At 48.1% G+C, this 4,372-nt stretch overlaps 2 non-coding genes and 1 pseudogene across 2 annotated transcripts; 2 read left to right on the top strand and 1 right to left on the bottom strand.

Annotated features, from left to right (window-relative positions):
• On the top strand, positions 1-125 carry LOC136278603 (U2 spliceosomal RNA; annotated as a pseudogene).
• Positions 126-2,596: 2,471 nt separating this feature from the next.
• On the top strand, positions 2,597-2,760 carry LOC136278592 (U1 spliceosomal RNA). Its single transcript, XR_010716427.1, has one exon. It is a non-coding gene; the product is annotated as a U1 spliceosomal RNA (small nuclear RNA).
• A 983-nt stretch (positions 2,761-3,743) lies between these two features.
• On the bottom strand, positions 3,744-3,862 carry LOC136278608 (5S ribosomal RNA). The gene has a single exon (XR_010716432.1). It is a non-coding gene; the product is annotated as a 5S ribosomal RNA (ribosomal RNA).
• Between the last annotated feature and the right edge of the window lie 510 nt (positions 3,863-4,372).

Below are 4,372 nucleotides of genomic sequence, written 5' to 3'. Positions count from 1 at the left end.
GCTGCTCATTGAGCAGCTCATATATTAAACTGATTTTTGGAACTGGGCTGTGGAAAAGAGGCTTGCCTCGTCCCAGCCACGGGTTGCCTCGGTATAGCACTACCTCCGAGTGCGGCCCACTTCCCTCTGGGGAAGACACATTCAATCCAAAACAAAGTCAACGGTATAGCATTCTTTTATGTTTACAGGAGCCCCGCCCGCCCTTAGAGGGGGAAGAGGTGAAAGAGGGATGATAATTCAGACAACAGACAATGGCAGGAACGGCCGCTGGCCTACGTTTTCTGAAGTGCGCAAAGCACTACCACAAGGACCTAGGGGTAAGTGGATTTTTTCACCGAGGGCAGACGCTGAAAAAGCATACTTACCTGACGCGGGTTTTGCCTGCGTTATAGTATCGCGCGTGGATTCGTGGATTCACAAGTGTCTTTGGATTAAAGAAGCAGGATTTTTTGTAAGTATTTGTGTTCTGGTTTGGCTGTTTTTTTCTGGTGACCCTCCCAGGGACTCATGCTCGGCTCCTTGCCGTAACCTGGGGTAGCCAGTCTCTGGTTGTTTTTCCAGTCTTGGGCTGGATTGGCTTTTCTTCTTGGCTTTTTTGGCCTGTTGAGTGTGGTATTTTGCCAGCTCACAGGTTTTGCCGTTTTTTCGGGTCACCCATCCACTTTTGGGTTGTTTGTTTTTGCCATGGGTGTTGAGTGTGTCAGGACGTGCGTGATTCACGCGTCAGTGATGTTGGCTAATTATGATAAGGACCGTGTGATGGCTCTCCTTAGGGAGCATATTGATTTTGAAAGGCTTTCTGCCATTCAGTTTGCCCTAGGGGCTTGATTCGTATTACTTTTAAGAATGTCTCAGACAAAGAAGAATTTGTGCGTATGGGTTCACTGGCGTTGGATGGGCACGATCTTAGTGTGACGTCTTCTGATAAGCCGCCGTCTTTTGTGTATGTACACTATTTTCCTGCCGAAGGTGACGATGCTCTGATCTGTGATGAGCTAAGAAAATACGGAGAAGTTATCAGTATTAAGCACCAGAATTTTTCAGGAATTCCGGGCCTTCTAACTGGGTCACGGATTCTTAGGATGTTATTATCGGATCCAGTCCCTGCTGAGTTCCGCATTGACGACTATCCTGTGCGGGTTTGGTATAGGGGTATCCCTCCGTTCTGCCAGATATGTAAAGTTAATGGCCATAAGGCCGCAGATTGCCAGTTCAACGGAAAATGTAGAAGGTGTGGTTCCCCAGACCACAAAGCGCATGCGTGTGTCCGGCCGTGGGGTCAGTCTGTTGTTCCAACAGAGGCAGCTGTCCCTGAGGCGGTCCCTGACCCCTCTGGGACTGTTGTGCCTGTTGTCTCTGAAAGTTCTGCCGGTTTGGATAAGGGTGTGGTTGTGGATGTGATTGAGGGTGCGGTTGAAGATGTGGTTGTGGAGAATGTGGTTTCGGATGAGGATGATGAGGATGTAGTCGAGGGTGTGGTTGAAGATGGGGTTGTGGAGAATGAGGTTTCGGATACGATTGAGGATGCTGTGGATGCTAATGTGGAGGATGAGGTTGCTGTTAGTACCCCTGTTCCTGTCCCTAGTCGAGTTAGTGCTCCTGTTGAGTTGGGGCTAGCCCCCCCGGTCCCTGTAGTGACTGAGGATGTGCAGACCCCCGCAGATTCTGTTATTCGTAGGAAGGTTTTGAAGTGGTATCGGGATGAGTTATGCCGCTGTTCTAAGGATCAAGCCTTTGTTCTGTCCTACAGGGATATGAGGGTGCGTGAGGTTTCCCCTACGGATTTTTTGGAGTTGGTGTCGGTAGTTTTGGAAAATGGGGTGTCTCTCAGTGTGGATCCAAATCTTCTTCGTATCGCTAGAGTGGATACGAGTGGTGAGCAGTCTGAAGTGGGTTTTGCGCAGTATCTTCTTGAAGTACAGGGGGACCCTTCCTTTTTGATTGGTTTCAGGGGCTCTCTTGTTGACCAGATTGGTCCTACGGAGCATGATAACGTTTGTGTGTGGAGTTTGTGGACCTCAATGGTCGGCAATGTCGGAGGCTTCCCGCCAAGGCTTTGTGGGTTAAGAAGGCCACAGTTTGTAATTTTACCAGTACCAATGTGGATAATAGTGTAATTAATGTTGTAAATGATGGCGTTTCTAAGTCTCGTCCTGTGGTCCCTACTGCTGCAGTTCTTGCTGCAGAGCTGCTGAAGCGTTCTGCCCCCCCTTCTGTTGTGGGAGTTCCGAAATGTAGGAAGAAATTGTAGTAAATATTAGTAAACAATACTATCTAAGTAAATAATATGTGAATAAAGTATTTAAGTCCTGGTTTTAAATAATGTAATATTGTAAATAATAGTTTTTCTATGTTTTTGTATCCGTTTTTGTTCGTTTGTTTTGGAGTGGGCGTGTTCAATTTTGGGTGTGAGTGTGTTCAATGTTTGCGAGGTGGGGTTCGATTCCCCAACGAAGTTGGTGTCTGGTGGCCCTCGGTTTATGGTGGACCCAACCCTAAGGCATTGCACTTTCAGCCATGGGTTGGATTAGGTCTGAGATCGGCAGGCATTGCACCGCCCTCACGGGAGCCTGGCCGTTCACCTTAAATATAAAAAAAACTTACCTGACGCGGGAGGTACTGTGATCAAGGAGGCAGTCCTCTCAAGGCGAGGCCCTTTCATTGCACTTCGACTGGGTTGACCCTTGCGATTACCCCAAATGTGGGTAACTCGAGCGTATAATTTCTGGTAGTGGGGACCTGCGTTCGCGCTCGTCCCCGCAAAAGTCATCCAAACTATGTCTATATGGCCCTCTTACTGACTATCGAGGGTATTTTTGCTTTTGCAGTGGACCGGTAGACTTGCAAAGAAAGCAAAGGACGCACAACTGGCCAAGGTGTTGGCACGTTTGGAGGGGTAGAAGTGCATTGGAGAGACTGGAGGAAGGAAACAAGGTGAGTTTCGGGGCGGTGCGTAACTTTGCTGGCTGTTTTTGTTCAAGGCCTGTCTGCTCTATTGTGTGTAAAGTCCTGTTCGTTTGTATTTGCAGGTTGTGCGTGCCGTGCCGTGCTGTGCTATGCGCGCGAAGGGAAAGGAAATGAAAGGAAACCAAACGGCCGATCGACCGAGCGAGCGAGCATAGAAGGGCATTCGACTTGGACCGTGAGTACACTTTGAACCTTTTGAGCGGTTTTATTGTCACTGGAGCCGCTTTTAGAAATGCTATTGCTATCGTTAGTGTATCCTTTGTGCGAGCAAGCGAGTGAACGAATGAACGAGGGAAGGAAACAAACTAGCAGAGTAGTAAAAGTATCGAACCTTTTTCCCGATTCGTTTGCAGTCTGAATCCAACCATTGTCGACTTTCAGTGCCGTTTTTTCGCGCGCCTCCTCTTGGAAGTGTGCGAGTGTTTTGCCACGTCACGATGGCTTAAAACTGCGTCTCAGAAGTGTGCGTTTTTTTCCTATTCATTTTTTCGTTCGTTATTTGGAATGATTTGATATCACAGAAGTAGAATTTGACATCATAAACTGTTCATCTCGCGCGTGCTCACTCGCTCGCGCGCGCTCTGTAAGAAAAGTCGATCGCACTAGAGTTTTCGCCATTAGCTGGCCGATTTTTGACAAAAAGGTGTTTTCCCCCCTCGTTTTTTGCTTTGATTTTGTTCCTCACTCACCTACGGCTCTCTATGTGAAATTGTGGTGTATGGAGAGCTATTTATTGGGATAAAACGTTTAGAGATGTTCGCAAGACAAAAAATTGAAGCCTACAACACGGGGTATTCCCAGGCGGTCACCCATCCAAGTACTAACCCCGCCCGACAGGGCTTAACTTCGGTGATCGGACGAGAACCGGTGCTTTCCCTGTGGTATGGTCGTAGACGAGGAAATGGGGTCGAAATTCTGCTTGTTATCGGCCAGGTTCAGGCTGTAAAGCGGCCACATCCCTGAGTGTAGGCGAATTTGAAATTCTAAAGCCCTAGTTTCGTTACTCTAACCCTAAGAAATCGATACTCTAACCCTAAGAAATTGTTACCCTAACCCTAAGAAATGGTTACCCTAACCCCGAAGTCGTTACCTAACCCTAATGTATTTTCCTCAACCCAGTTAACACATTGAGGAGCATCGATTTGAAGCACTATTCCCTAGGGAGGGGAGGGAGGGGTCCCAAGAGACATAACGTGTCCTAAAAACCTATTATACAATGTTTTAGCTCCGTAGGTGCGTGTATCTGGCTTTAAAATCTTACAGTGAGGAGATACCAAACGGGTCAGCCTCTGGGACCGTCTGCGGGACTCGCAAGGGCTTGTGGGGGCGACCTGCTACTATCCACCATAAACCGTGGGAAGGATCCCTCGACCACCCCCCTCACCCAGGGCATGCTTCGGCATCG

This window comes from Pocillopora verrucosa, unplaced genomic scaffold (genome assembly GCF_036669915.1).
Source record: "Pocillopora verrucosa isolate sample1 unplaced genomic scaffold, ASM3666991v2 scaffold_27, whole genome shotgun sequence".
Lineage (NCBI taxonomy): Eukaryota > Metazoa > Cnidaria > Anthozoa > Scleractinia > Pocilloporidae > Pocillopora > Pocillopora verrucosa.
The sequence above is the reverse complement of the archived record's forward strand: the minus strand, read 5'-3'. Positions and strand labels throughout refer to the sequence as shown.